The 12717-nt window shown below is 40.4% G+C and overlaps 1 long non-coding RNA gene across 1 annotated transcript in view; it reads right to left on the bottom strand.

The window, feature by feature from the left end:
• Window positions 1–6297: 6297 nt before the first annotated feature.
• The window catches only part of LOC109280561 (uncharacterized), an 87827-nt gene continuing 81407 nt past the window's right edge, over window positions 6298–12717 (bottom strand). The window contains exon 4 of the long non-coding RNA XR_002086939.2: window positions 6298–9560. This is a non-coding gene — a long non-coding RNA (uncharacterized LOC109280561). The remainder of the gene's footprint in view (window positions 9561–12717) is intronic.

Below are 12717 nucleotides of genomic sequence, written 5' to 3'. Positions count from 1 at the left end.
ATTATTGACTAGTTACTGGTATGTCCTAAATACTCTAGCTCAATCAGCTGCTTAGACCTTGAACTTGGATTTTGCTTACATCATCTATCCGAAGAGCTCATAAAATGCTATTTACAGTCATGAGAATTGACACAGAGTCACCCCTACCCTTCCCTCTGCTTTACATGTAGGGAAACTGAGAAACAGAGTTCTCAATAGTGACCATGGTTCTTTGGGTAGATGTGAGATATTTTATTAGGCCAACTAAATAGTTGGAAAAAAGTTCTTTGCAAGCTTTTGGTCACAAACACCCTTCATGAGCCATACGTAAACTCTGCTGATGTTATGTGTTCTCCAAGGTAGAAAAGAAGCAAATTTACAACAAGCAGGTCTGTGAAAAAGCAAATGAGTGGAAGTTTGCAAGAGAGATAGGAGGGGTGAGGAAGAAGGGAGGGAAATGAATGAAGGAATGCAGGTGGTCAGCTAGAGGCAAATTACCTGGGGTATCGGCTATCAGGCAGATTGTAATGTGTCATTAACCCAATGTCTACATTAAGTCCATGCTTTTGTATCCAGTAGGTTGATAAAGAGAAGGCTTGTCTACAAAAGATGATTTGTAAATTCCCTTTGAGAATTAGAACTGAAAGACTGGAGAGCGAGTCCTACAAAAGTGACCACTGAATTTGGGTACCTATATCTTTGGTTTCCAGATGAGATAACTTGAGCCCGATTTTCAGAATTTCTGAGCATTGGCTGAGTCACTTACTTCAGCTGGAGCTGTTGGTACTCAGCACCTCAGAAAATCCAATTCTAAGCAACTTAAACTGATTATCAAGAAACAAAAGGTGGCAAAGGCCTGCAGCAAGGCATCAGCCCTGGACTTCAGGAGGGTGGATTTCAATGAGGTAAGGAGAATAGTTGGGGAGGCACTGAGGTCCCAGAGGAGAGGAGTCAGGTGTCCAAGAAGAGTGGTTGTTCCTTAAGGAGACTATCCTCCAAGCCCAAAGGGAAGTAAACCCAACACGGATCAAAGAGGGCAAGAGGGCACAAAAGCCCCCATGGCTCACCAAAAGCATACAGGAATGTCTCCTAGCTAAAAAGGAGGTGTACACCCAATGGAAGGGAGGGGCCATCACCAGGGAGGACTATACCTCGGTTTCTCAGGGCTGCAGGGGGGCGGTCAGGAAGGCCAAGGCAGAGATGGAACTGGGACTAGCTACCTGGATCAAGGAAAACAAGAAGTCCTTTTTTAAATAGGGGGTAAAAAGAAGGTACTGGGTAACGTGAGGCCTCTGTAAGACATGCTAGGAAATCTGGTCGTCACATTAGATGACAAACCTAACCTATTTAATCATTTCTTTGCCTCCATTTTTCTAAGCAGGGACCGGGTCACCCCCCCGCCCCACCGGGACCCCCATAGGCCCCAGGGGAGGTGCACCCAGGCCTAGGGTCAGTGAGAACCTAGTTAGTGAACTTCTGGAGGGACTGGATGCATTTAAATCAGCTGGTCCTGACAATCTCCACCCCAGAGTGCTGAAGGAATTAGCAGAAGTCATTGTGGGACCCCTGGCACAGCTTTACAAGCACTCGTGCTGTGGCGTGGTACCAAAGGACTGGAAAGGAGCCATTGTGGTCCCCATTTTCAACAAAGGGAGGAAGGAGGACCCAAGAAACTATAGGCCAGTTAGTCTTACCTCGATCCTGGGTAAGCTTTTTGAGAGAATTATCCTGGTGCATGTCCACGAGGGGCCAGCAGGGGAGATTATGCTTGGGGGCAACCAACATGGGTTCATTAGAGGCAGGTCCTGTCAGACCAACCTGGTGGCCTTCTATGACCAGGTCACAAAATCCTTAGATGCAGGGGTAGCAGTGGATGTAGTCTTTCTGGACTTTAGGAAAACCTTCGACACTGTCTCTTATCCCATTCTCATTACAAAATTAGGATACTGTGGGGTCAATACCTACACAGTCAGATGGGTCACTAATTGGCTGGAGGGCAGCACCCAGAGAGTGGTGGTGGACGGGTCTTTTTCGACCTGGAGGGATGTGGGCAGTGGGGTTCCACAGGGCTTGGTCCTCAGACCCGTGCTGTTCAACATCTTCATCAGTGACTTGGATGAGAGCGTAAAGAGCACCCTGTTCAAATTCACAGATGACACTAAGATGTGGGGGGAAGTGGGCATGCTGGAAGGGAGGAATAGGCTGCAATCAGACCTAAACAAGTTACAGGGGTGGGCAGATGAGAACAGGATGGGTTTCAACACTGACAAGTGTAAGGTGCTGCACCTGGGGAGGAAGAACCAGCAGCATACCTACAGGCTGGGGAACTCCCTTCTCGCCGGTGCAGAGGCAGAAAAGGATCTTGGAGTCATTACTGCTGCCAAAATGAACATGGGCCGACAGTGTGGGGACACGGTCAGGAAGGCCAACCACACCTTGTCATGCATCTACAGATGCATCTTGAGCAGGTCCAAGGAGGTGATCACTAATCAGGCCACAGTTGGAGTACTGCATCCAGTTCTGGGCACCGCACTTCAGGAGGGATGTGGACAGCATAAAGAGGGTCCAGAGGAGGGCTACCCACATGATCAGGGGGAAGCAGGGCAGGCCCTACGAGGAGAGGCTGAGGGACCTGAACCTGTTCAGCCTCCACAAGAGAAGGCTGAGGGGGGATCTAGTGGCCTGTTACAAACTAGTCAGAGGGGACCAGCAGGCATTGGGAGAGTCCCTGTTCCCCCGAGCACTACCAGGAGTGACTAGAAATAACGGTCACAAGCTGGCAGAGGTAGATTCAGGGTAGACATCAGGAGATGCTACTTCACAGTCAGGGCGGCTAGGATCTGGAACCAACTTCCAAGAGAAGTGGTGCTGGCTGCTACCCTGGGGGTCTTTAAGAGGAGGCTAGATGAACACCTTGCCGGGGTCGTTTGACCCCAGTACTCTTTCCTGCCATGGCAGGGGGCCAGACTTGATGATCTGCTCAGGTCCCTTCCGAGCTTACCAACTATGAAATTATGAAAAGCCCCAACATCTGTTTTAATTTACGAAAAAACAATGGCCAAAGTACTGTGCCCAAAAGTGCACAAAAAGCTCCTCTCAAATGTGTAGGACCCTTCTGTCTCCTAACCCTTAAATAGAAAATCATCCTTCCTCCACTTTTTTTCCTAAATGTTCACAGGCAATGCTCTACACTTATGTGTTACATACATATAAACAAAATAAACAGAAAGAATCAAGGTTTATTAATGACTGCCACCTGAGATTGCCGGGAATGTATCAGATCCAATGTCTCTTTTCTGAGTGTCCCCACACTGAGAAATGGTGGTGGAGGCTTGTTCCACCAACTTCAGTTAAAGTGCTCCCACCATCATTTTTCATCACAGGGATACTGATACACATAACGCTCCGGGTGTTTTAATTAAAGCCAGGTGCTCTCAGAGCCATTCTAATTAAAGCACCCCCTCCCCCTACCTCCCAGAGCACACATACATACACACCCCTAGCCATGGCCCAGCTAGCCAGCCCACTAGGGGCAGGTCAGAGCACATTAGATCCAGTGCACATGAAAGAGGGTTAACCTTTAGCATATGACTGCTCACAGCATGTGCTAACTTTAATACAATCTAACATTCCTTAAAGTTAGCACTGCTAACTCACATGTAACTACATCCTTACTTAGTGCTTTCATAGGATAGTAACTTCAGTTCCTAATTCCTTTTTTAATGAACGCTATGGAAAAATGTGTTCTTAATTAATTTAGTGATGACTTTACCATAACAAATAACCATCTATTATCAACCTAAATGACTCATTTTAGACTGAAGAAAACTAAGAAAACAAGAACGGCAAGAATAATGTTTCAATAAGAGAATACTTTGTATGTATGTGTGTTGCCTACGTAATCATCTGCAATGTGACTGATCACAAATGGCTGCTGCCTATAGGAAAGCACTTGTTCCTATGAATTTAAATGTACAGTATTCACATAATTTTACTGCTACTCTAGTTTATATATATCTGCCCTGTCCACAAGATAGAGAATTACACTAAGAACAAAAGTGGGCAATTTTTTGGCTGAAACACCTTTCAGGGAAAAATGTGTGTTCTGTAACAGTGAAACGTTTCACAAATATGTCTTAGTTTTGCCAAATTGTTAATGTTAACAAAAAATGAACATATCAAAATACATTTCATATCACCATTTGTGAAATAAAATCATGGAATTCAATGCATTTCATTTAGAAGTTTCTTTATTTTTATTTTTAATAGAAAAAACCCCAAATCCTACACTATGTGATGAAACCAGTTTTACTTATTTGCTGCAATTTGTTCTTTCTTTTTTTTTTTTTTTTACACTTAAACATGCAAGCAATTTTTCAGAATTTCCAGCAGCAAATAAGTTATTTATGCAGCTGTATACAAGCATATGAAAAGCTTGGTAAATACATACTTTAATGTCAAGAACAAGCAGTTTTGATACAGCTTACAGGAGAGTTGCAAGCCTGACCATATCTGCAACATTAAGCAAAAAACTGAGAAGAATTCAACCCCGGGCAATAGAAATTAGTTTAAGATCTTTCAGCATTAGAAGGATACTTTGGATAGTTCTAGTGTAGCTTGCTACAGCCATTTGCATTTCCTCTAGGCAGAATATCAGATTTTAGGTAATTAAGTCTGCAAATGTTGTGGAAGACAGCTTAATGTCAGACAGCAAACCCAGCCTGGATTGCATATGTCTGTCTAAACAAGGGGCTTAAAATCAAAGTGCTAATCAAGCATCTTTTGCGTAAGCAGCTCTCTCCACAGTTTACCTTCTCAGTAGAGTGATAGTTGCAGTGAGTATAAATAAGGAGCTCTCTTTTCTCTCTATGGTCTACTTGAAAATACTTGTATGCTTGTTTCTTTTTCTGGACAAAATGCTCCCAAGTAACGGAGATGGACAGAGCAAGAGAAAGATGTCCTTTCTGAAGATCAGTGGTCAGACATGGGTGAACCGAGCAGCTGCTCGGGGCCCGGACAGAAAGGGGGCCCCAGAATGGTATTTTAAAATTATTATCATCATTATCTCTGGCGAAAGGGGACCCAATATTAAAAGTTGGCCGAGGGCTGCCAGGAGTCTAGGTACAGTGCTGTCAGTGGTGTGTTAATCTAGTGGCTGTACGCCAGTAAAGTGAAATAAATTATTGAAAGTTAGGGCAGATGTGAGATAGCAAATATTAGATCCTGAAAGGTGGAGTTGATGTGATTAACTAAAAATGACTGTGTGCCTGTGTGCTTTTTTGAGTTTGGGTTGGAATTCAACTACAGAGATATACTTTCTGAGTAGGGAGGTGGGACTCCTAAATGGGACAGAATAGACAGATTCTAATATAATACATCTATATGTGGGTAAGCGGCAGATTAGGTTGGTCTATGCCATAGGCACTATTAGTGTTATTCATATTTACCATAATGAAGACTTCACAAATTTCTTCAAGAAAACTCTGCACCTACTTCCCACCAGCTCTATTGACATCTACCAAAAAACAGTGGTATGAAATGGTTGGACTTACGAAATGACTAAGAGAAGCCAAGCATCAGTTATTACTATGAGTAACAGGGAAGACAGTGCTAGAGAATGCCTGTATTTTATGCAATTAATATCAAGGCTGATGCTTTAAAACCCACTCATATGTCTTTGGGAAGAGAATAAATTTACATTGAGGAGGCTGATCTGACACATATGAGGGGGTATCATGATAATGAGTGACAGATTGCTATGAAGGAACCTAATTGAGCCTGATAACCTAGAGAATGGGAACCAAATGTTACAAACCATAGAGAAGGCACTGAAATATTTGGATTATTCCAGTTCTTCTGCTATTTCAATAACTGTTTCAAAATTTCTATTTTATATGGATTACTGCATTACACTCCAGGATTATCATTGAAGTAATTCATAAACTAAGAGGGCTACATTAGATATTTTTAAGGTATGTAAGCAACAATTTGAGGTAGAGACATTGTATAAAGGGAGAAAATTAAGCAAGTACATGTTTTCTTTTTACCAGTAACTGATGATACAACCACTTTACGGCACTCTGTTTAGTTTACAAAAAGTAATAAAAATGTATTTAATGCTGCCAAAATTAACCAGTAGGTAATGAGATAGACATTAAATCCAACACTTAGGTTAGGAAACAAAAACCTAGGGCTGTACACTGGATTTCATAAAGTGTTTTAAGATAGCAAGTAGTTCCAACTTCATTTTAAAGGGAAACATCCCCCCCTAAAAAAAATTGAAATGATCTATGAAGAAAAATTCCATTAAAATCTCAGTCATTAAAAGACTTCATTTTTTATTTAAACTTTTTTCATTTTGTATTATAACATAATCATATACATAATATAGTACATAGCAGGTGCATCTACATGTGTGTCTGACTGTGCAGCTGTTACTTCGCTAAAGCAAATACTAAATGACTTCACAGTAACTTCCGGTACTGTGCAGTCCCAGCATTGCATGGATCATTTCTGACCCTACTGCACAGTAGCAATATGCTGTTGTGCAGTAGCTCAATGCTACTGTGCAGTAGCAGCGGCATCATGGTTCATGCCCGCTGATGCTACATTACTGTAGCTCATCGCTATGGCAACATAGCATCTCATGTAGACATGCCCAGCATCTATTATATAGTATACAATGCAGTTTTTAAAAACAAATGCAACAAAATATCATTTAAAAATTAAAAATCAATTCTTTGCCAGTTTTTAAGAACATGTTAGACAAGCACTTGACTGTAATGGTTTAAACTGGGATGATCCTGCCCTGAGCATGGGGTTGAATTAGACAACTTTCTAACTCTACTTTTCTGTGATTATGTGAAGACAATCATTCTAGGTTTCATATTGAGTTCTGCTATTGACCTACTTATAACAGGATATTTTGGCACTGACAAAACTTTTTCATGAAATTTGCTTCCAAACAAAATTCTGGAAAAATTTACCTGGTTTCACAAACTATTTTGAATTAAATAGACCTGCAGGTTCTGGTGGAATTTAATTCAAACATAATTTCTCCATCTAGTTCTACAAACAGGTTAAAAAGGCTCAGAGACTATAACAATGGGGACTATATGAGCATCAATTAAAAACAGCAAAGATCAGAGGAAAATGCTTTCTCTCTTCACTTTGTTGGACAGAAACAGAAAAATAGTGATGGTGCATGTGGTGTGGATACTGCAGGTATTCTAATGATCAGTAGGATTAGCCTTTGTTCAGTTGTCAGCAAAAATGGCTCTGACTATATCATTTGGATGGTGATTTGGGTTTTGAGCTTCTGTCAAAATTCTGAAATGTATGAATCCAGGAATTTCTTTCCTGGATATCATAAATGGCCTGTAAGAATTGGGCAGATTGCTGCAAAATGAGGGAAGGGAAAATCATCTTTCTGACACATTTTCAAAGTGGGATCAGTCAAGCTGTTGAACAGAAATCTGGGCCTTTAATACATATTCTTTTGAGTTTGAGCAATCTGATATGAAGAATCTAGGGGAAAGTGGTGAGCAGAGAAGCTGTGATGTGAAATATTTTATAACTTTGAAAACAGATTTTGACAATGATCCCAGAGGTGATCCTGAGATCAGTAGAACTGAATACAGTTTCAAACAAAAAAGAAGCAGCAAGATAATTTGTAGGTGAATTTCTGATCTCACAAGGGCAAAATTTGAGAGGGCAATGGTATAAAACTAAAAAGACAGACACATGGGCGACTGGTGCCTCCTGACTCTGGGGTGGCACCAGTGGCCAATTGCCAACCAGGGGCAGGGGGGGAGGTTTCCGTAGCAGCTGATCACAAACCCCAGAAGTGCCGGTGGCAAAACCGGAAATGCCGCCAGTACTTGTCAGGGGGGTCATCGGCCAGTGCTCCCCACTCCCTGGCTGGCGAGGGCCAATCTCAGGGGGGGCATGTGCTCCCCTGTTCCCCCTGGTACCTCCCTATGCATCGCCTATGGGGAGACATATAAGTTTAAAATCTACAGTAGTATATATGTGTTAGTTTTCCTTAGCCAGCCTGGGTCTGAGAAGAAAAAACAATCTATCACAATCCATCCATCTAAAATAAATGTTAAATGTACCAGGGTGCTAACAAATTGACATTATCAGAAAATTAATGGATTGTTTCACATTTAGTAAAAACCCAAAAACTACCTGAAGATTTTTGCCAGTATTTTAATTCCTTAACTTTCACTGAAGTTGGATAATCTTAGATATTTTTGTAATTTAGAATATTATTTATTTGCAGGGCAAAGACTAACATAACATCTTGGTCCTGCTAGCTCGGTAATGTAATTTTGATGCAAATTATAAAATTTAGTTCACTTACCAATGGCAGTGTCAGCTCATCCAATTAAGTTTTCATCCTCAAGCAAAAGTCTTTACAGTTCTTGCAGAAAACAAACACTTGTCATTTAACAGAGTTAGTTTTGGAAATTAATCCTGGCTTGCCTCAGTCTCTCCCACACATTATACATTTAACTATGACAGTCAATATATTATAAATGATATTTGAAGTTCTGTATCTTGAATTGTTTTTTTTTAATTATGCAATGAAGAATGTATTCATCTAGAGCAATTTAAATATATCCAACTGAAACTCAGCTGTTTAGAAAAATTATATAGGAATAAGTATACGTGAACATGTGTATCATGTATTTACATTTATTTGTAAGGAACAGGACTGTGTAAAGATTTTTTTTCCATTATTGTATGCTTCTTGTGGTAAAGAAATCTCTTCTGTTATATAGAGTGGGTCAGGAAGTGGTTTTCCTGTCCCATTAGAAGTTCTGATTTTTTTTTCCTGATTTGAGGTAAAAAGTTTAAATCTTTTTGTGAACTGAAAATCTTTAAAAAACCCCTCATATTGGCTGCTTACAGACATGGGGGAAAAAAAACCTGGTGCTTTACTTTAAGTCAGCACACCCCCGCACCAGCACAGTGTATGCCCCAAAGAGGTATTGTGTTAGTTGAGCCTGGCTCGCCCAAGGTCCAGATAGATCAGGTGCTTCTGTATGGCTTTTTGGCACTTGTATCTAATAACTGATTGAATCAGGTATTAGATAAAAGTGCCAAAAATCTCCTCTGAAGCACCGGATCTATGCAGATGCTACAGAGCTGTGTTGAACTAACACACTGCCTCTTTTGGTAACACACTGTTTTATTTTTTTTCTTCACAGCCAATGGATTTTGTTCAACAAACCATTTAATAATGATAACTTTGAAACGTTTCATTTTCATTTTGACTATTATACAGTTTAAGTAAATTTACAGTTTAAAATGAAAAATCACTTTGACACAACATGCCAAACATTTTCATGTTAAAATTCTCAAAATGGGATTTCTTACAGCTTAAAAGATTTCCAACAAGATGCTTTTCAAAATTGCCACCTTCTCATAAACAGTTTCAGTTTCAATAAATGGATATTTTCCAATGAAAAAAAAATCATGTCATCAAAAATTCCACGCATGCCTCGTTCAAATTCTGAAAAGGTAGTGGAAGACAGGCATCACAATTCTGTTGCTTCTATCATCTCAAAATCGTCCTTTGGAAAGAAGAAAGGAAGTTTTTACCTGTTCAGTTCAGAATCAGATTTTAGGGAGTGGTAAGAAATGCCTGGTTTACAATTCTCTCCATGAGTGACCAGCTGGGTTGTGAAGTTGGGACCAGCAGTGCTGCAGCACAGGCCTCTACCATTTAGAACACATCTGCAGGTAGATGTAGCTGGCTGGCATGCTCTAGTGTGCAGTGCATACTTTGACAGATCATTAGGAAATTTTGCCCCCTCTCCTTGGATGAAGAGTCAGCCATGGTTACTCACCAGAAAGGAATTTTTTCCAGCTCACTTTATTTGGGGTTCAATTTGACAGCAAATTAGTATTTGTGCAAAAAGTAGCAGCACATCTCCTTAGCACATTAATTTGTCAGAATCACAGTACCCCTCTGGTTTTTTCTGTTGCTACTCAATTCATTCACTGTCAAATCACAAATAGTATGATGCAGAGTCAGATCCATTGACTGCGTATCATCTTAATATTATTTTCATACTTAAGGAATCCTTGGCTGCCCATTTAATCCAATATTAAATCTGTCTTGTGTATGCAGTGTAGCATAAAGCAGTCTGAGTGGAAATGAAGATCTGGACCACCTAGGAGAGTTAATGTATATAACCATCAGCAAAAAGTGGGCACTGTGCCATTCATACAACAATAAACAGTTAGTAAAGTGAGGATCAAATTTTATGTCCACCAGAGGCAAGCATTTTATGCAAGCAAAATCTGGATTTCCAAGTATGTCAATTTGGGGTCATTTTTAACATTTTTAACATTGCTGTGGAAAATAACAGTATGAACCACCTGCAAAAACCATCAACAGAAGCTGGTGAAATATACAAAGTTGATGCAGAAAGGTGCAGGTTCAAAACCAGGCAGAGCCAACATGACAGTCAGAATTAAATCATAGCATCAGTGTCAAAATACATGAACAACTAGAGTTTTAATGCAAATGGTCTAATACAGCTTCTAAAATCACAAAAAGAGGATAAATCTGATGGGGGGGCTTGAAGGCTGGCCACTGACTCTCTCTCTTTCTGGACAACATATAGAAATGCTACAGTTTTCATTTGCCTGGAAATATGATATATATCCAATGCTTTCACAACTGAGTTCAAATCTGCCAAAATGTCTCTGCATGGTAATACAGTATGGCACTTGTGTATCTACCTTAGTATCTCTTCCTGTATGTCAGCTGCCTTTTGGCTTCTGATGTGCTAACTGTAGTGTTTTGATAGCATAAGGAGTTAAGCCATCTATGTCTCGCAGTCCTTCCTTCAAATAGAGTCGGAGTTATGAGTGGCTGTTGTTTGTACATTTCAGACATATTTAGGAACTGTGCATTTTGTACAAAACTAGATAACATTGATCATTTATTTAGTCATTTGCTGATGCTGGTTATCTAATGTACTCAACAGTTCCCTAATAATTTGTTTTATTGGATTTCACAGTGAACTGCTTGATCTTTTTTCATTAAAATCATCTGCAATTTGTCAGGTAAATTATCTAATTACACTGTTTCAAGCAATAGGCTATGTTGCTTGACATACGCTGGTACAGGAAATCTGCTGTTGAGAGATGGAACAGTGTTATAGCAATCTGAAGTCTTCAGCTACCACCTTAACATTTCAATACATAGAACACATTCTTGGGAAATTTTAACTTAATTTTTGAAGTCCTATTTTGGGGAATGATGCCAAAATGACAGATCTGAAAACTAAAGTTCTCTGTGGAGTACATAACAGGAAGTAGCATACTAATAGGTGGGCAACTGGAATACTTATAGGAGAGATAGGAAGGACAGCTATTTCCATGCCTCACCAGGCCCAGCTCCTGCCACCGCCGCTGCTGCTGCTGCTGCCCAGTGTAATGATGGCCAGACTGGTAGCTACTTCTCTTACAAAAGGTACACTACAAACAGAAGTACTATAGAATTTCCCTTTGTGTACTACTGGCTGTATACACACATTCAAATAATCTGGAAAAAATCTCCGAGGTTTGCTCTCCTGGTAGAAAAAGATTATCTAGAGCCATGTTTGCAGACATTCAAATGCTGAGGCACTGAAAAGCTTGAAGTTCTGACACTGTGCAGTCAGGCAGGGGGAGGGGAATGATGGCTAAAAAATGATATTTAAAGGTTTGCTTTTAGGAACTGGATTGTGTTAGCACTAGATTCACAATCCAGCTCTGATACCCTGCTCTAAGTGAACACAACATTTAGACTGACCACAACTCCTCCAGTTGATAATAAGCACATTTTATTGATACACCATGATAGGAAATAAGATCAACGCGGGCAAAGCAAGCAAGATGATTACAACATACATTACCCAAATTCCCCAGTGCCTAGAATATACACAAGGCGAGTGGTGCGTCTGGCGGGTACGTAAATGCCACCTTGAGGTTCTTTGCTTGAATGTTCAAAGTCAGTAACCTTGGAGGTCAGGGGTCGATGCCAACTTGTTGTTCTGAAAACTACTCCTTTTGTATTCTTTGATGACTCTTCATATCTGGACATCACTGATTGGTCTCCCTGTGGTCCTCATACTGTCCATGTTCTGTTTTGTCAGCCAAAATCCTATCTTCATTAATCGATCATGTGCATGCACCTTAATCTAGTCATTTCTTTCCAAACCAGAAATCCCAAAGGTTTTTGTAAGCGAGCACTATAGCCCTGGAGCCATAATACCTCTATTATGAAAATAGTTTGGATGTTTTTAATTTCCCAGAATGTGTATGTCTGTTGGCCTCGGACACACGTTCTACCTTGAAGGGTGTGAAACTGTGTGACAAACAGGCTTTTAGAAATCAATTAACCCTTGCCATTCTGCTAGACCATTGTTCTAATACAATATCTACTTTACCTACAAGGCAGTTCCTAAAAGCAAACCTCTAAATATCATTTTCTAGCTGTCAGCTTGTAGGTAAAGTAGATATTGCATTAGGTAGGGGAATGGCAAGGGTTAATTGAGTTCTAAAAGCCTGTTCGTCTCAGTTTCACAGCCTTCAAGGCTGACAGGGTGCCTGAGGCCAACAGACATACACATCCTAAGAAATTCAAAACTTTCAAACTTTATTTTCATAACACAAATAGGCCTGGCTCAAGGGCTCCCAGGTTACAATGCCAACTTCTGGAAATCCCAAGTGTTT

This window comes from Alligator mississippiensis, chromosome 2, assembly GCF_030867095.1.
Source record: "Alligator mississippiensis isolate rAllMis1 chromosome 2, rAllMis1, whole genome shotgun sequence".
NCBI classification, from domain to species: domain Eukaryota; kingdom Metazoa; phylum Chordata; order Crocodylia; family Alligatoridae; genus Alligator; species Alligator mississippiensis.
Note: the sequence above shows the minus strand (reverse complement) of the source record. Positions and strands in the feature narration are given on the sequence as shown.